The sequence below is a fragment of the Symphalangus syndactylus genome, chromosome 15 (genome assembly GCF_028878055.3).
Source record: "Symphalangus syndactylus isolate Jambi chromosome 15, NHGRI_mSymSyn1-v2.1_pri, whole genome shotgun sequence".
Classification (NCBI taxonomy): domain Eukaryota; kingdom Metazoa; phylum Chordata; class Mammalia; order Primates; family Hylobatidae; genus Symphalangus; species Symphalangus syndactylus.
Genome location: NC_072437.2, coordinates 103,250,687 through 103,271,470, shown reverse-complemented (window position 1 = coordinate 103,271,470; position 20,784 = coordinate 103,250,687). Strand labels below are relative to the sequence as shown.

The window sequence follows — 20,784 nt, the reverse complement described above, 5'->3', positions numbered from 1 at the left end:
TCCAGGAAAGAGATCTGGATGGCTGGTGACTTGCGGGATCACTGAAGGGTAGACGCTTAGGATAGTGGCCTTTGATGTATGTTAATATAAATGTATATCTTGACAACTGCTATGACCTTATGTATGCACTAGCAAAATTATAAAAATGTCCAATTCAAAAAATTAGAAAAAGCCTAGCAGATTAAGCCTGAAGCATAAGAATGGTAATAATACACAAATGTAAACAGGTGACATAGGTACAATAAAGATTAAGAAAATCCAAAATCAGTTCCTTAAGAACTTCTAAAATAGACATATCTAAGATTTAATTAACACAACTTCGAACTTCTTACGTTAAATACTAGTAAGTTGACTTCAGTAAAAATGTGTGTGTTTATATGTGATACATTCCGACCACATACGATTATCCCCCAAAATACAAAAATGTAAAGATGACTTGACTTTTTAAAATGTTTTGACATAATTTACTATAATGATGAAACAAAATAGAGTAATTCATCCTTTAGAGAATTGTCTCAAAAATATAATGAGATTTTTAATCTATCAGAATTAATAATAGAATCTAGCAATGCAATTTATTGTTAGAAATCATTACTATTATAAATACTAGTTTTATATTTTTAAATTACAAATACATATTACAGAATGTGAAAATATATGTTGCAAATATTTAAATATTGTATTCATTTTTAAAGCCCTTTCCCCATGGTATTTTGTTTATAACTATTATCGCTCTTCTTATTATAATATAATTTATCAATTTACAAATATTTCTTCCTACAGCATTATATGCTCATTGAAACCAGGGAAAATGTAAAATTTATCATTATGTCTCCTGAGTCAGTTTGGTTTCCAATGCATTCTAAATGTTCAATCAATGTTTCCTAAATGGAAACAGGAAACATACAGTAGTTCTGGAGTAAATGAAATGTCCTTCAATAAAATAAATAAAATTTTAGTCCTAGATTTGACACTTAGCTTGAATCTTGACTGTTTATGTGGTGGACCCACAGAGGAAGCAGACATACAGTAATAGATTTTGATGGAGAAGAAGAGAGGGTGAAACGATGGTGTTGATTCTACTGGCTGCTAGAACAGGGAACTCTCCACTAAAAGAATGCAGAAATGGAATAGACAGTAGCCAAGAAAAATACCATTTGTATCACAATTGAAACTACAAGTTAGCCTGTTGGTTCTGGGACAAAGCTATTGAAGGATAACTGTTACTTTGCTTTTGCCTCCTTGGAGTTGATCTCAAAGGAAAAATGCTAATAAATGGTTACCACTTTTAATATCAGTGAATCATTCAGTATTAATCATAGCCACAGAAAAATCAGTTATGTCTAAGGACACTGTCACATTAATTTGATAGCCAGCAATTGCTATTTATATAAGGTAACATTAAATATGAGAAGTGACATAAGTGAAATCAAAAGGAAATGAAGCAATTTTTGAACAAGACTATGACCCAATAGTGAACTAAAACCAATGAAGAGAAAGTAGAGAGTTTTTTTTCCAGAATAAATCTGATAAAATGATTATACTGTGAATTTTTCCTATTTTCCCATTTTATAGTGAGGTTTAGCTTATGTGACACCAGCCCAGCACCAAATGTTCTCTGACACACTAAGGATTTTCTTGCCACAACACCGGACTTTTCGAAAGTCTTCAATTCTGAGCATTACAGATATAAAACAGAATGCAACTATTATAAATATTAAAATGTTAAATATATATATCTATTTGACAAATTTGGTGTGGAGAAAAAACTGTGTATCACTTGTCTTTCACAGTAGGGAATATATAGATAGTGCTTAGTGTTGAAACATGAAGTTAAAAAATGTTCTATTCTTTTAATTTTTCATAACTTTTAATTATTTTCATTTAAAATAATTACTTTGAAACTTTATCATTATAAGTAAAATTTCATGCAAAGTTCGAAGCCTAAGAACAATGAAGGCTTATGAATGACTTTGTCACTACCCTTTACCACACAATAATATCCTTCCCTTCTTTTAAAATTTGTCTCAAACCTCTTTATTTTACGAAGGTTTCTATAATTGATTCCATAATCTCCCAGATTTTTCATCTTTATGACAAAACTTCTGTCACTTTAGCACTAAATTATCTACTTTTACATATCTCAGGCACTTTGTACTTACATATAGGTTTCTTTTTCTGGCTTCCCCACTGTATGATAGGGATTAAAACTTGTGTTTCCTTTAATAATGAGATACTAAATTAGAAAAGAACAGTAACTAACAATACCCTAACAGCCTAAACAACTACTCTTACCATTTCTCTTATTCTGTGTCTCATCTATATGAACATCAGAGATACAGCTACCCACTATCTTCTTCTCACTTAAGCACTTTTTTCTGCTGTTAAATAGTCTGAATTTGTAAAATGATATTTAACAGATGCATCAGTATATTTTGGATGTTTGTACCCTCCAAATCTCATATTGAAATGTAATCCCCAATGTTGAAAGTGCAGCCTAGTGGGAGGTGATTGGATCATGGGGGAAATTCCTCATGAATGGCTTAGTGTTCTCTCAGTGGTAATAAGTTCATAGTAATGAGTACACTCAAGGTCTGTTTGTTAAAAAGAGTCTGGGACCTCTCTCACTCTCTCTTGCCCCCTCTCTCACCATATAATACAATGGCTCCTCTCCACCTTCCACCATGGGTAAAAGTTTCCTGAGGCCTCACTAGAAGCAGAGCTGGCACCACGTTTCTTGTACAGCCCACAGAACTGTGAGCCAAATAAACCTCTTTTCTTTATAAATTACCCAGCCTCAGGTATTCTTTTATAGCAACACAAAATGGAAACAATGGAAACAAACAATGGAAATAACAAGTTTCTAGAATCTTCAAGTCAATATCCCAAAAGCTAGAATCAGAGGAGAATTGATGGTGAAAAGAAGCAAAGGGTGTAAGGAGTAGGCACTGAATATACATTTGATATGCCAGTTTCTATTATAGGTGTTTTACAGATAGGATACCAGTTACATCATTGCAACAATCCCACTCAGTGAGCATTGTTGCTCACATTTTATACATGAAGCTGTGAGTACAAGTGGCCAAGTGTTTTGGACAGAGTCAGGCTGCTTGTAGCTGGCAGAGCCAGGAATTGCACCCACTATCGTGTAGTTAGACTAAAAATGCTCATTTCCGTTCAAAACACTGTGTCTCACAAAGAGAAATTTTTAATTTGTATTGTAACTGAGAGAATATAATTGAGACTTTTGGAAGAGAGAGAATTAAAAATTAAGCTTTGGGGTTTTGTTTGTAGTTATAAATACCACTTTCAGAATTTTTTTTCACTATATATTTCCTACTCAAAGGTTTGTTAAAATACTTACTTTATCAAACACATACCCAATTCTTCCATTGGTAAGATTTTTATTTTTGTGTCATTCCTGGTTTATATTTTCATGAAAATATATTTCATTGAAAACAAATATTGCTGTAAACCTGCATCATAATTAATAACCAATTTTCTTTACAGACTGTCATAATTTTAGAATCTGGCTTGATTTTCACTTGTTTTGCTCTTCCTTTTGCAAATCACCAGAAAAAAACACAGAAAATCAAATTGAATGAACATTGCTTTTATGTCTGCCACATTAACTACACTACAACTTTTTGAAGAGAACTCAGCAAAAAGATAACATGAAGATTAACACCAGAGTATTACATACAGAAGATAGATCTTAGAGCCAACAGGCAACATTTGTTATTTCCATAAATACTTACATTTATCTAAATTCTAGAAAGAAAAAATGCAAATTAATGCAATAACTCTTGTCTCTTAGGAAGAGATTTTCAAATGTATTGTTACACTGTCATTTATTCAGTACCATAAATAAACTTCAGTGTTAACAAGCATAAATTAAATCAAGGTCTCTGACCCAGGATCTAGCTATCAAGTAAAACTGTAACAAATCATAAAATGTAATCACATCTAAACTCTTCATTGTTATAGGAGTAAATGAAGTGGAGTAAATTAAGAACAATGTGATTTATGTTTTCATTAAACAGAACACTGGGGCAATTTGAGACAGTACTTTAGATAACTTTTTAATAGATTGTTAAATTTCATGACTGAAAAGAAATTGGAGATTATCTAATCTAATATCCTTGTTTGTTTGTGACTGTTGTTTTTACAGATGAGGAAAATAATGTCTGGAGAAGTTCATTATTTGCCTGAAGTTACAAAGATTTTTCTGTTAGGGATGGTACTATAATAAAAATGAGACCTTTTTTTCATTGTATATATTTCCTTCATTAAATATATATATAATATGCATTATGTAATGCATATTAAGGAAAATAGAAGTATCTCCATAATTTTTAGTTACAATATATTCTATCTTTTTGTTTTTAAATTATGAGGAAAAAATAGGATAAAATTCAAGTAAAAGTTACTCTGACCTTTGGTGCTGAGCCATACCTCAATGAGGATATTACTGTAAGGCCGGAGTATAGATTAGGAATAAATGAGGCCAAATTTAACCAAAGTTTTCCTGGACTATTTTGCATATTTCTCAACCAAGGGAAAGGAGGACAATATCAAAATTAGGAAACCACATTGACAAGTCACTGGTGTTTGGACAAACTGGAGAAAGTTGACATAAATGTGACTAGAGGGTAGATTTGGTTCAAGTAGTAAGGCTGGTATGGTAGGAAACTAACACAGTTATCTGCCTTACCTCAAATGTGTCTCCTTAGTTTATTAATCAATAAGATTTAGAGCAAACCTAAATATTCGTCACTGGTAAATAGAGTGAAAGACTGTGATATGGTTTGAATATTTGTCCCCTCATGATCCCATGTTGAATGCAATCACCAATGTTGGAAGTGGGGATGTGATTAGATCATGCGGATGGATCCCTCATGAATGGTTTAGCATCGTTCCCATGGTGATAAGAGTTCTTGCCCAGTTAGTTCAGGCAAGATCTGGTTGTTTAAAAGTGCATGGCATCTCCCTACTCTCTCTCTTGCTCCAGCTTTCGCCACATGCTATACTGGCTCCGTCTTTGCCTTCCACTATGATTGTAAGATTCCTAAGGCCCCAGGAGAAGCAGACACCAAAAGCATGCTTCCTGTACAGCCTGAAGAACCAATTAAGCCTCTTTTCTTTTAAAATTATTCAGTCCCAAGTATTTTTTTTTTTTTTTTTGAGGCGGAGTCTCGCTCTGTCGCCCAGGCTGGAGTGCAGTGGCGCAATCTCGGCTCACTGCAAGCTCCGCCTCCCGGGTTCACGCCATTCTCCTGCCTCAGCCTCTCCGAGTAGCTGGGACTACAGGCGCTCGCCACCATGCCCGGCTAATTTTTTGTATTTTTAGTAGAGACGGGATTTCACCAGGTTAGCCAGGATGGTCTCAATCTCCTGACCTCGTGATCCGCCCGCCTTGGCCTCCCAAAGTGCTGGGATTACAGGCGTGAGCCACCGCGCCCGGCCCAGTCTCAAGTATTTTTTTAATTGCAACACAAAATCAGCCTAGTGCAGACTGAGACAGGAGTTTCCGTCTTCCTCCAAAATGTAAATAAAGACTACAGCAACTGCTATTACAATTAATAGTATAGCAGTAATAATACACTTAATATTAGATCAGCATCAGGCTCTGAACTTGGAGCTTTCCTAAGGTGTTCTTATTTCCACAGTAGTGTTTTCAACATGTTTTTCACCATGGCTGCCTCTACCCATGTTTTCTAAGAACTAATGCATTAATTTCATTCCTCAAAAATTCGGTTTTTTTTATTTTCCTATCTTTATATTCTTTCTTTTTATTTTTAACAGTATTTTATAAAAATTATCTTTATTTTTTAAAATAGACACATTTATGTGTCTGACATTGTTCTAGGCCCTTCATAAACATTTAAACTATAACTTATGTAATAACACTATAAAATAGGTCCTACTGTTATTCTCATTTTGCAAGTGAGAAAAAAAAAAGCATCCCAGAGATATAAAGAAATTTTTTCATGGTCATCTAACTGGTGAGTGAGACCATTAAAATTTTACCCTAGGTTTAAGGTCATAGAAAACTCACCAAAAGCACAACTTATGAAGCCAGACTGGTTTCCTATTCTATAACTGATATAACTATTCTATAACTGATACATCATTCCTATTCTATAACTGATATATCTTTCTATTCTATGACTAGTCTATGTTTTATAACTCTTCTACAACTGATATGTCTTTTCTGTTCTTTAACTGATATATCTTTCCTAGTTTCTCATGAAAAAAGTTAGAAAGCACAAGACTTATGAAAAAAATTAATATATATAATTTTAAGAGGGGCCCGTTGAGGGTTAAAAGTGGAACTTGTCAATCGAGAAAAATGATGAGACAAGTCTTAATCATTTTAGGAGGTTTATTTGCCAAAGTTAAGGGTGCACTCCCTCCAGACAGGTCTATGCCTTTCTCCGAAGATGATTTTGAGGGCTCCAAATTTAAAGGGGAAAGGGCAAGATATTGAGAAGTACACAATTTTCATATAAGAGGGGGAAGAAAAAAATAGTCATTCATGCTTTGTCTGGCTCAGTGAATCTGAATTTTTTTACATACAATGATGTATTAGGGTTCTCTAGAGGGACAGAACTAATATATAAAATACTACTTAATAAACTCCCATGTATATGGAGTTTAAGTTTTATATATATATGGGAGTTTATTAAGTAGTATTAACTCACATGATCACAAGGTCCCACAATAGGCCATCTGCAAGCTGAGGACCAAGGACGCCAGTCTGAGTCCCAAAGCTGAAGAACTTGGAGTCCAATATTCAAAAGCAGGAAGCATCCAGCACAAGAGAAAAATGTAGGCTGGGAGGCTAAGACAGACTAGCCTTTTCACATTTTCCTGCCTGTTTTATATTCTGGCCACCCTGGCAGATGATTAGATTGTGCCCACCCAGATTAAGGATGGGTCTGCCTTTCCCAGCCTGCTGACCGAAAGGTTAATCTCCTTTGGCAACACCCTCACAGACACACCTAGAATCAATATTTTGCATCCTTCAATCCAATCAAGTTGATAATCAGTATTAACTATCACAGATGACATAGACAAATGGGGCAGTAGAAAAATGTGGGGAATGTGTATTTTACATAAGACAACATAAGACAAAATGGGGCAGGGAACAATCAGATATGCATTTGTGTCAGGTGGGCAGAGGGGTGACTGCACCTGTAAAGATAAGCTATAAATTTACATGGCCATGGTGAAATTTTAACAGAATATCTTAGAGTAAAGATCTTGCAGCTCACTAAAAATTTGCTTGTGGGCAAAACATGGGGGAGGCATGGAGCTTTTCATCTTGTAGCCGTCGTATTTAGAAACAAAAAAGGAGGAGTTAGGTTTGTGTGACCCAGTTCCCAGCTTGACTTTTCCCTTTGGCTTAATGAATTTGGGGTCCTAAGATTTAATTTTCTTTCACAAACTCTACATTATGTAATTAGTTCAGGAACACTGCATTTGATTGTTGCATGAGGACGCCAGAAGAGTAGATCATGCATAAAATTGAATTTTACTATTTATTATGATAATTCTTTTATAAAAAGGCTAAATAAATTTCTTGATCTATTAGAGGAACTTGATGAGATAGGTTCATTCTTCAAGTTTGGGAATAAGAGTAGAGGAGAGCTATACTGTTTTACAAAATAGAAAAATGTGTAGTTTCATGGGATATGTTAAGAGTGAAGGATAGAGTGAAGAGATGAGCCAGCAAGTTTGTTGGAGTCTAGTTCTGTTTGATGTAAAGACCAAAAGAGCCTGGGAGCAGTGGCTCACGCCTGTAAACCCAACACTTTGGGAGGCCTTGGCGGGCCAATCACTTGAGGTCAGGAGTTCGAGACCAACCTGGCCAATATGGTGAAACCCCGTCTCTACTAAAAATATAAAAATTAGCCCGGTGTGGTGGCACGTGCCTGTAGTCCCAGCTACTTGGGAGGCTGACGCAGAAGAATTGCTTGAACCCAGGAGGCGGAGGTTGCAGTGAGCTGATCACCGCTGCACTTCAGCCTGGGTAACAGAGGGATACTCCACATCAAAAAAAAAAAAAGGGGAGCCCAAGTGTTAAGGTGTTAAGGTGGAAGAGTAGCAATGTCAAATAGGTTAGATTGGACTGAAGGTTCTTTTCCATTCAGTGTGCTGTGTGACTTCCTCCAGAAAACTCCAGCTTTTGTATTAGTGAGTAGTCTTGCATGAGAGGTTTCTGTGTGCAGGTGGTTACCCTTGAAGGAGCTTTGTTGCACATCTGCATGCTTGGGGACAGAGAGAAACTACTCTCAACTGGAGTTCAGGGGTCTCAAGGACTGTGAGAATGTGATTACGTGGAATCCTTTGCTGGCTTTTGGGCTTCCACAGGGAGTAGAATTGGAGTTTGTGCCATTCTGTCTCTATCTTGGGGGTGAAGCAGATTCTTAGGTTTTTTGTTCATAGTGTTCCTGATTCAGTTGAACTAAAAATCAACCTTCTAAAGGACAAAAATGACACAGTTTCCACAAGACTGTTTAAAATATTGCACTATATGGCTGTCACTCAGTCATTCATTGACCTATTAAGTCAGGGAATGTATGAGAACATTGACTATATATAACAATCAGTAAATTTATCAACTAGAATCCTGTTGCCATGTTTGTTCTAGAGAAAAATTATGTATATTGTGTATCAAACTTTGTCTTGGTTAAAATTATTTGTAGCTATAGTAAAGTAAAAAAAAGTACTCTTATTTCTGGGTTTCTGGATATATATTCTAATTAATCATATTTTATATTTTCCAGTATAATTTTTATGATCTAGCATAAAACATCACTCAAGTTTTCATATGAGTAAAGTCTTGAATTTAGAAATTATGATAGTTTATTATGCATGCTGTCCAATTCCTGCTATAAGCATTCGATAACAAATGGATTAATAATCTTTATCTAGACATCATTTATCTTTGTGTCAGATCATAACTTATTGTTGTATATTTTTATCTTAAATATTTACTATCTGTCCTTTGCCAGCAGGGTCGCATTTAAATTCCATCAGTGTGAGTGATGAAAATTTTGAAAGGCAGACAAAGAGAACCTGTTATAGGCTATAGGCATGTACATGGGCTTTGGCAATGAAAGGATTTGCCAATAGCTTCTAAGCATTATTCTCTGAATGGCCTGCCTTTGAGATGACCTGCATTTGTCTCCTACCATTTTCTTCTCTCTTGAATTTTGTGTCATTCCTTTCAGTGGTAATGTAAGCCTCTATTTTCCTGCTTCTATTATCTAAGGTAGTTCCTTCTGCTGACCCAACCCAAATGGATACAGTCTGCTTTATCTTGGCCCTAGCCATTCAATACTCACTCATTATTTCTCTTTTACATCATCAGTTAAATATAATTGTTCATATCCTCTATTTCTTAGCAAACGGCATAAGGAAATAATTATTTCTTCAGAGAAACTATTACAAGTTCTCTGTGGTTTGAATTACTCTTAATATATAAAATATAATTTTGTTTTTCTCCCCTTAAGACTTAATACTTGGATATTTTCTTCTCCCCACCCCCCAAATCCCCAATTGTGCCAAAACATTTGTCACCGTAAACGTGAACATCTTTTTTTATGATCAGATATCTCCTGCAAGATAACAAACTGTGTAGGAAACATATTTTTGACGAACATCTCATGATTTGAACATGTTAAATTATCAATGCTGAATCAATTTTCTTTCGGATTTAAATTTAAAATGACACTAGCATTTCTAATCATTTTAAAACAGGTTCTGATGGCATTTGAATCAACCTTTTAAAAAACAAAGCAGGTTTTTAATAAAGCATAAAGCCATGGAGTTTTGCATTGCCTAATGAACTATAGCACTTTCTAATTAGATAATTACATGCTTATACAGAGGTCAGAATAAATAAGTTTATATATGTTTACCAAACTCTGACAGTATCAATCTGTAACAGTAGTTGATTGTACACATTCAAATGAATTTTAATAATAATTGAAAAAATATTACAGCCTTTTAGAGCAGAAAAAGATATAAAATATATGATCTAAATTCATTTTTTGACAAATATGTAATATATCATTTGGAAAAACTACATTATTACCACTAAATACTGTTGGCCCTGTTTATAATTAAAAAATGATCTTTCCCTCAGAAAGTTTTGTTATCTTCTTCTGCTGCACTCTCTATATAATTAGTGCCTGAACACAAAAAATATCCTGAAAATTCATACATATGCCAATGAAATAATAAAAGAAGACATGTATATTAAATATATTAATTTTGATCTACTGTAGATTTTCCTTGGTAAATATTATTAAATCAAGTTTAGCCTAAAGCTATCTTCTTACATATTTTAGGTTCAGCCTAAAGGTTTCTCTGTATATCGTCAACTATAACCTAAATGGAGTCGTACACAAACTGTGGTCTACTCTTGTGCCAATTACCAAGTTTTGGCCAAAGGTGGTCAGCTGTTCAAACCATGTTCAAATAAGGAAAATGCCAGGCTGTAACCAACTGGGCTGTTTCCTTACCTCACTACATTGTCTGCATGTCTCTATCCTTTTTCTGCCCGTAAATCTTCTACCACATGGCCATGCTGGAGTCTCTGAACCTACTTTGGCTCAGGAGGCTGCCCAGTTCATGAATTGTTCTTTGCTCAATTAAACTCTGTTATTAATTCAGCTAATGTTTTTATTTTAACAGATGGCATCAGAAGTGGGATCTAAAGTAAAGCTTCTAACAATCCCCATGAGCACTGAGTGACCAAGCAAGGTACCCGCCAGGCCTGTTCTGTCTGTTGCTCTCGCAGAGCAGCTGGGGATCGTGGTAAGTTTTCTTTTGGATTCTGAAGGTCCACAGATTTGTGTTTTGAGCTCTCTGAGTTTCCTTGAGCAAATGTATGCTCTAAACTGGGTTTGGAAGTCATAACAGAAATTGGACTGGGTCCAGGATTGAATTAGATCTGATAATTAACTGACTTGAATCCAGTTAGAGATCTCTTACATCTGATTGGGTCAGAAAGAAACAGGTAGTAAATGCCAATATTGCAGGAGGTGTAAAATTTGGCTTTTGTAAACTCACATGGATTTTTGTGTTCTATGCCTTTGTTTCATTTTTCTGGCATGCTTAGTTGGAGAAAAAAAAATAATTAGCTAAGTTGATCAAAAGAAACTGAGAGCCAAAGCCAATATTTGAGGTAGAAATAGGATCCTTAATTACTTAAGAACTGAGTTCCTTCTGGCTTACACATGCATAAATATTAGATCCTGAAAGCAGCAATGTCTTACAGACATGGCAGAATCTTACTAAAGATAAGTTACAGTGGAATCTTCCAAATAAACAACACTGCAGCAGAAACTTCTAAAAAGATTTCAATGTTTTTATTTAAAGAATTTGTAAAAGGCAAATAAAAAGCTTAAGTGACTAATAGATAAGAAAAATTAAATCTGCTAAACTTCTGTCTTAGTTACTAAACCATCTCAAGGGTGGAAAAAAAGCTATCCTAGATAAGGTGTTTATAAAAGGTAGACCGTAAGGTAAAATAGGCTTGCTTTGTTTTTCAGATCTACCCATGCTGAATCCAGGCATACAGAATGCTTTCTGGCCTTATTCTTAATAGACTCCACCTTTAACTCAAGTAATTTTAGTTAAAAAACAGTAGCTACCTTAAAAAGAACACCCAATTAAACTAAAATATACCTTTCTGAAATTTAATTGGCCATCTTGAAACTCTTTTATAAATAAAATGTACATCTACGAAGGAAATCTCCAATTTTAAGGATGTCTGCCTATGTATGTTAGAAACTTTTACCATCTTTTAAATTTACATAATAAGTGATACCTTTGTTTAAGGTGCTTTTCTGGCCATCCTGTCTTAAGTGAACTTTTATTTGAGCAGTTTTTTTTTCCTTAGTTTGAGAAAATGATGATACAATATTTAGGCCTAAAGTCTTAGCTCCGTGCTTATGAAATTAAAATTTTTCTTTTCCACCTAAGAGTTGTTCCTTTAGAAATGCAAATTTCTTGCCTAATACACAATTGCTCAGGGTAATGAATCAGGTAATTGGATGATTGGGAGGCTCAATGGGGAAAAGAAAAGCTATTTAAAAGACAGCAAATGAAAATCCTTTATGAAAGCTATATGATCTGTTTCTGTGTGTTTGTATCTGTATATGTGTATGTGATATTTGGTAAATAAAGCTAGCTTTGAAACTGTTGGTAAAATATAAGTGGTTTCAAAATTATCAGTTGAATATAATTAGATACATCCTTGATTTAACTGTGAGCTTATGTCTTTGATTTACAGTCTCTGGATCCATGGGTCTGGATAGGTGGCAATGATAAAGTCTGGAGACATATTTTTAGTGCCTATATCAGGGGCTGCAAGCCAGAATCAAGCTCAATGTGGTCCCTTCTTCCTCTGTTTTCCCTGTTTTGCCTCCTGTATATTTTGGGAAGGGTTGGTTTCTCCAGGTATGGTCTTAACAACTGTTTCCTCTCCTGATGGACTCAAACAAGCCTTGACCTTCCTAGTCCTCATGGATGTCACATGGCTACTTGGGACCTAGAATGACTGGGGAAATCATTGGGGAGGCTACCTGTGTCATAGTATCAAAGTTCTTTTCAGTGATTTAAAATCTTAGAATCATATTTTGTTAAATTCAGTAACAGATAATCATAAAATGTTTGAGTCATCTATAAGCTAATCTACTGAGATATTAATTAAAAATATACATTTAAGTCTCTATACTTTGACATGTTATTTTTATATGGTATTGATATAGGAGTTAAGAAGGAATTACTTAGGCAGATAGCAAGCCCATGGGAGTTCTCAGTAGGGTTTTTCTTTTTAATGAAAAACAGCTTCAAATTATTTTCCTTTCTAATGAAGAGCACCCTGTAAAATCGAGCTGCAGACATAGATGCCAGCAGTTGTGCCAATCATGTTAAAGATGGTGGTTCCATCTTCCCTTCTCTGTCAGCCATGTGTACAGTGAGAAGCAGAGAAGATGGCTCTGATCAACTGGAAAGCCCATTTGTACCATTTGCATAATTAGATTACAGTTGGGCCTCCAGTTTCCCCTCCTCCACCCTCTCCTCCACACACTATGTAGATGTCATACCTGACTGAACCAATCTGTGAGCCCTATGTAAATCAGACACCCAATTCTCCAGCCTGCCTATAATGTCTGCTGCGGTCTGCTGCCCCTCCTCTTTTCAGATGTCTCTCTCTCTCTCTCTCTCTCTCTCTCTCTTTCTCTCTCTTACTAGGAGCTGCTCTCCTCTCTCCTTTCTGCTGTCTATTGAACTTTCTACTCCTTAACCCACCCACATGTGTCCATGTCCTGAACTCTTTCTCAGCACATGGCAATGAACCTCAGGATATATACCCCAGACAACCATAGCTGCTTCAGTATAGAAAAGCTAAGTATGTTTAGACTGTTAATAAACAATAATTTGGATAACCATCTTTCTAAAAACTTATAAAATATTTTTTATCTACAAATACTGATATAAAACAGTTCAAAATTACTTTCCAGGGTTATCACTGGAAATTAGGGTTACTAAGAGTTAAAAACTACTAAATATGAGATAAACAGTTCTTTTTTCAGAGTGTATAAGCAAAGCAAAATATGTGTTTGATGAGGAAAGTTATAAAGGCATAAAAATGTGTGTTAAAAATTTTGTTTGGTTTGAAGTTACTTAAAGATTTCAAATTGAAGGAATAAAAAACATAAAATAAGATGAATGTAGAAAGTTGGGGAAAAATGTAAAATAAAAGATTTACAGAAATATGTAGTTAAAAATGATAGATTTGATAAATGTATTTATGAAGTTTTGTTAAAATCAGTTTTCATATTGATAATACACTAATAAGTTTTCCCTTTTTAACAAGAATTTTGTGTAGTATTAACATGCCAGTATAATAATTTCATTCACCTTTTGAGTAAACTGAGGGAAAAAAAGAGTAAATAAGAACAGAGAGATTCTGTCTCATGCTGTCTTATGTCTTTTGATTTTTTAGAAAACTGAGTCCCCTTCATCAAAGACAAACAGATTTTGTTTTTAAAAGTCTTTTAATTATTACTTTGGTAAATGAATCACTGTGGTCTTATGGTGACCTCTGATCCTATTTTGGTCAAGTGTTTTAAACCTTTGACATATTTTACAGGCTTCCCAAAATCAAATTTCAACTTCAAAATTATGTCTTTTTTTTACCTCTCACTTTGGGGTGCTCCAGAGGCCAACTGAAGTATCCAAAGGAGAAGTAAATGGGATTATTTTACATGTGATGTTACAAGGGAAGGATTGTCAAATAAGAAATAATATTTAACCTTCTTCAGGTTATATTTTAATGAATATTATTCATATATGTTCCAAAATTGCATGAGATTTCTAAAATTCTAATGTGTATAATATTTTGTTATTGTAGACCACAGAAATAACCAAATTTCCTAGTCAATTGTATCATTAACTATGACTATTCAAAGCCATTTTCACAGTTAATTGCTTAATTCTGATGCAGTTTCTGAAAACTTCACAAGTATGTAAAATCCTAGAATATGTTGTCTTTCAGGAGGTTCATGACAGGACGAAAAGAAACCTGAGAAGCACTCTTGAATAGAGGTTTCTGAATAACTTTCAAATTATGTCATTTGGACTGGGTAAGAAATCTCTGAAACTTTAACAAAAAGACTGACTGGTTTATCTAAATCAGCCAGTACTGAAGTTGCTTAGATATACAATTTGAATAAACTTCATTGTCTAGGTAAAATTACCCATGATAATCCATCATTTATCAGTGCTGTGCACTTAAATTGGAGAAACAACTGGTATTCAAGAGGACATAATTCGAATAAGCATGAACTCCTGGAGAACTAGGGCAGCAGGCTTGTCCTTCTTGAGTCCTTAAAGCTTTTGTTACTAAATGGTCTACATTCCATGATTCATCATGGAAAAGATAAAATGATCCTGATAAATGTATATGTGTGTGTGTGTCTGTGTGTGTGTGTGTATATATATGTGTGTGTGTATATATATATATATATATATACACACACACTATATATATATATATGGACATATATATATGTATTTAGAAGTCCATATATATATGTATATATATGGACTTCTAAATTGCTAACATAGTTTATGACCAAAATGTTTGGTTTGTCAAACTCACATTCCTGGGAAGACATTCAAAACTTCAGGTACATTTCGCTACCTGATGGACCATTTAAACATTTATAGAAGGATTTAATCACTTGTCATCTCCATGCATGTTTTCTAGTTGTATAAAAGTTTCTCATGTAAGAAGGCTGATGTTGTAACAGTAGCTCATTATGCCACAGTGTATTTTCACAAGGTAAAGAAAGCTCTTCATGGTTCACTGACTGGGGACAATCAACCCCTTCACAATCTAGAACCCAAAGATTGGATCTTCCGAGAGCATCAGTGAAAAACTGCCCTTGCCATCCACATTGTAGCATAACTTCGGGACCTTGAAGTTATGTTCGTAATCTCACAACTCAGAAGGGTCCCTCTATACTCTTGGAACAGTACACCCTTTCAAACCCTTAAAATAAAACTAGGCAGAGAAGTTTCTTCCCAGAAGAAGATGGCATCCTTGATGTGGACAGCTTTATCCCAAGATCATGGATCAAGACTTTTCTACTATCATGAGACTCTTATCTTCCAATTTTTTTCTTTGCTTATGCCTCTTTGAACAATAGAAGTAAAAAGGGGGTCTGTTGTGTGGACTCATGGAATATACTTTGTGAAAAATTTTGCAGCCAGCCTTATACATTGATAAGCTTATGCCTTGACAGATGGAAGATGAAGACCCAATGTAAGTTAGAAACTTTACTGGTACATATGTTGCCTCATAATCAGTCAGAAACAGAACATCGGTCCACTCCTCTTAACCTACATCATAGGTTACAGTGAACATTGCCAAGAGGCCTCCACTCTTTTAGAAGGGTTGCATTTGTTAGGTCCTTTTTTCCACAATTTCTTTTTTGAGTGTTCTCAACAATGTATATTTTATAAATTTCCTGAACACATAAAAATATCTATGAATTATAATTTTGTTATCCAAGGTAAACATTTTAGAAAGTAAGATTGAAGAAAAAAATATATGTATATAATAAAATAGTTATTTTTCGGTGAAGATTTTAAAATTTCTTCTTCTCAAACCCAGGAACTCATCAAAGTAATATTTTTTGTAATTGTCATTATTTCTACCTAATTTATCTTATCCACACACTAATTTTATAGTTAAAATGTCAAAACTGACAAAAATGTATGACAAAATTAATATTAGCCAAATTTACTCTGGAAAATAATTATGTTTCCCACTCTGTCTCTGCAAAATTTCTTCTGCATTTAATATGCTTTAAATGGATTCAGTTTGAATGCCTCCCCCATGAATATTTGCTATTCTACTCTGCTAGAATTAATAATTTTTTTCCTGACATTTTTCCACCATAGAACATGGTTGACATCTTTAGGTCACCTCTATATTCTCTATTCCCCCTTTTTCAGTTTTTAAATTCTTTACCAGGCTATAAAATGCTTTTGAGAAAAACAAAAAAAAACTTATTTCTGGGCTCTCTACTCTGTTCCACTGGTCTATGTGTCTGCTTTTGTATCAGTACCATGCTGTTTTGGTTAATGTAGCCTTATAATATAGTTTTGTCACAGGATTCTTCAGGTGTCACTTCACTAGCTGGAAACCTCTGTGTCTGGTGGCTGCTGGCCCCTCTGCTTGAGTTTTGCTTGCACCTGCTCATTCCACCCACTCAGCCTGACAGTCTGTGGTTGGTCTGCACTACCTACTGGCCTGGATTCCACACATGCTAAGGGCAAGACCGGCATGAAGCGGCAAGGGGTGCATGAACAAGTGAGTACGGGGGCCAGTCTCTGTGCACAGCAAAGCATGCTGGCTGCTGTGGTGGGGTGGGCAGCTCCAGATGCTGGCACAGGCACTGTGAGAGGCTGTAGCTTCATGCAAGGCTTTGTATGAGGCTGTGGCTGGACCAGACATGACACAAGTGGCTTCCACTGCAGGCACCAGTGCCTGCACAGGAAGACTGCAGTGGCACCCAGAAGCTTGAAGACACCAGGAACCACAAAGCCCCAGAGAGGTTGTTGCAGCATGTCCCAGTCTTGGCTCAGGGAGCCCCAAGGTCTGGGCTCCCAAAAGGGCTGCGGCTCTTTGCTCCTTCTTGTTGCCAGCAGTGTGGCGAGCAAGGGAGAGAGTTTCAGGGGAGCGTGTTTCAGCCCATTTGTGTTGCACCTCTTCTAGTCCCACTGCCCTACTTTAGCCTTCAGTTTCTGGGTTGGCCTGGCCCCACCACTTCTTCCCATCACATGGGGCAGTCACCAAGTGCCAGCAGAAGGCAGTAGGGCTATACTGTTACAGCAGCTGTGGCTCAGGGAATCCTGAGGTCTGGGTCCCCAGAAGGGTCGCTGCTCTTCACTCCCACAGTCCAGGAGTGTGTCACTGCCCGCACCTCAGTGAGCTGGCCAGAAACATTTTACATCTCCTTTTGCTCCTGCTGTTCAGGGGGTCCCAAGTTCTTGTTCTGCGTCCAGGAAGAATGAAGTTACACAGACAACTGGAGGGTGAGCAAAGTGGAGAGGAGCTTCATTCAGTGACAGACCAGCTCACAGCAGAGAGGAGACCCAAAGTGGGTAACTCCTATCCACAGGCAGGTCATTCTGATGAGTGTAGAGAATACCCAAAACGGGTAGCTCACATCTGCAGGCAGGCAGTTCTGACAAGTGTCGGACTCTGGCTGAGTTTGGGGTGTTTATGGGCTCAGAATGGAAAAAGTGCATGCTGATTGGTCCATGGGTGGCCATGGGCAGACCTGGAAAAAGCACCATCCAATTGGATAAAAGGCATCAAGGAAGTTCTCAGTCCATGTTGCAGACTCCACCCAGAAATGGCAGGCAGCCGCCAGGCTTCAGGCCATTCTTGGGTTAAAAGTGGGGTTTCACCTGGGACCCACCCCCTTCACACCCAGGAGCCTCCTGCTGCCATCAACATGCTGTCCATGGTACCCAGGCTGTCTGCCATTAAGGGGTGCCTGCAGGCCGTCATTGAGCCACCCTCGGCCCCCTGGCCTCCTTCTCATGCTCATTAGCACCCAAACTCCAGAGGGGCTGAGGCAGCAGGGGTCAAATGTATCAGCACCTCCCCATGTGCACACACACACAGCCAGGTTGTGACAGTTCCCAGGCTTGGCCACAACTTTCCTCCACACCAGAGTGGGCTCTGGGAGTGGGGAGAGGCCAGGGAGCAAGAGCAGGCCCTTCTGAGCCGTCAGGGGGAGGGGGCTTTCTGGGCTCACGAGAGCACAGGGATGCCTGGGTCTGGAGCCTTGGCTGGGTAGCTGCAGTTGCACCCAGCAGCATGGGGCTCCCACCTGCCAACTTGGTAGGGCACAGGGATCCTGCTAGGATCATCTGTTCCTGGCCTTCACTGGCTCTGTGGAGCACACAGCCCCAGCTGTGCCTTCTGTGCTGCAGCTGATGTCTTCACAGTGGCCCCTCCAGATGGGCCGCTGCCACCATCAGTTTGAAGTCAGGTAACGTGAAGCCTCCAGCTTTGTTCTTTTTGCTTAGGATTGCCTTGGCCCTTTGGGCTCTGATACGGTTTGGCTGTGTCCTCACCCAAATCTCATCTTGAATTCTCACATGTTGTGGGAGGTAATTGAATCATGGGGGCAGGTCTTTTACATGCTGTGCTCGTGATAGTGAATAAGTCTCACGAGATTGGATGGTTTTATAAGGGGGAGTTCCCTGCACAGACTCTCTCCTCTGGTCCCGTGCCAGGTGAGACATGTCTTCTACCTTCTGCTGTGATTGTGAGGCCTCCCCAGCCACGTGGAACTTTGAAGTCCATTAAACCTCTTTCTTTTGTAAATTGCCCAGTCTCAGGTATGTCTTTATCAGCAACATGAAAACTGACCAATACAGGCTTTTTTTTTTGGTTCCATATGAATTTTGGTTTCATAGAATTTTCTAGTTCTGTGAAGAATGTCTTTGGTAGTTTATTAGTGAATAGCATTGCATCTGTACATTTCTTTGGGCAGTATGTCTTTTTTTTTTTTTTTTTTTTTTGTTTGTTTTTGAGACGGAGTCTCGCTCTGTCCCCCAGGCTGGAGGGCAGTGGTGCTATCTCGGCTCACTGCAAGCTCCGCCTCCCAGGTTCGTGCCATTCTCCTGCCTCAGCCTCCTGAGTAGCTGGGACTACAGGTGCCCACCACCACACCCGGCTAATTTTTTTGTATTTTTAGTAGAGACAGGGTTTCACTGTGTTAGGCAGGATGGTCTCGATCTCCTGAACTCGTGATCCGCCCACCTCGGCCTCCCGATTCTTCCTATCCATGACAGTGGAATGTTTTTCATTTGTTTGTTTCATCTCTGGTTCTCTTGAGCAGTATTTTGTAATTCTCATTAGAGAGCATGAATGATCTAATTTCTCTGCATTCTAACCAAAATGTTGTGTTGTCATTATTTTTATTACACATATTGACTGGAGCATAGTAATATTTCATTGTGATTTTGATTCACATTTCCCTAGTGGCTAATAACATTAGCTATCTCAAATATCTTTTCATGTACTTATTTGCAATGTGCATTTTTTTGGTGAATTGTCTCTTCATGTTTCTTGCTCATTTTCTTATTGGACTATTCAAGTTGTAAGATTTTAAAAATTATTCTAGATACTAATCTTTTGTTGGATATATGGTTTACAAATATTTTGTACTCCATATACCTCCTATCATCATCCCTTTAGCAGACTCTTTCACAGAGCAAAGGTTTTGAATTTGAATTGAGTCTGTTAAAAAAAACATGGATTATGCTTTCAGTGTCACAGCTAAGAATTATTTGCCTAGCCCTAGAGCCCAATGATTATCTTGTACCTATTTTCTGAGTTTTACAGTTTTACATTTTACATGTAAGTTGGTGATCTGTTTTGTGTTAATTTTTATATGAGGTGTGATATTCTTTTTAAAATGCAATTACTGATATGTTACAGCTTTAGTCTAACACTTCAGTATTTTTTTTCTAGTTGTTTTTCTTTCAATGTCTTCTTTTTTCCATATCCTTGTGGGTTACTTGTTCATCTTTTTTTAACTCCAGTTTTACTTATTGATACTGTTTTTGAATGCATCTCTTTGTATAACTTGTATATAGGTCTCTCTCTAAATATATATTATATATATATTATTGTATACAGGTTGTGCTCTATGTATGTGTGTGCGTGTGTGTATGTATTTTACCAGTTTCAGTGAAGTATAGAACACTTATCTCCCTTTTTTCCTTTACTATATCCCATTTAAAATACAATTATCTTAAATATTTATTTTACACACATTTAGAACCTTTAAAGACATTATAATTTTTGCTTCAAGAGTAATATAATTGAGAAAACTCAAGAGGAGAGAAAAAGCTATTGTATTTGCCATATTTTTACTTACCACTTTTTTTCTTTCTTCCTGATTTTCTGGGGTTTCATATTTTATCGTTTTATTTCTATTTAGAGACATTTAGCTTCTTTTAGGATAGACTTTTTGAAGGTAAATATTACTAGCTATCCTTTATAAAAGAATACCTTTACTTTTTTTCCAAAAGGACATATTCACAGCATATAGGATTTTGAATTGGCAGGTCTTTTATTTCAGTACTTGAAAATACAATTCCACTTCTATCTACAACAATTTGAGGCAAGATCCACTGTCACTTGATTTATTTTTCTCTGATAGC

The 20,784-nt window shown here is 36.6% G+C and overlaps 1 long non-coding RNA gene across 1 annotated transcript in view; it reads left to right on the top strand.

Moving 5' to 3' along the window:
- The window catches only part of LOC129463951 (uncharacterized), a 291,839-nt gene that overhangs the window by 244,772 nt on the left and 26,283 nt on the right, over positions 1 to 20,784 (top strand). The window contains exon 9 of the long non-coding RNA XR_010115965.1: positions 10,708 to 10,830. This is a non-coding gene — a long non-coding RNA (uncharacterized lncRNA). The remainder of the gene's footprint in view (positions 1 to 10,707; positions 10,831 to 20,784) is intronic.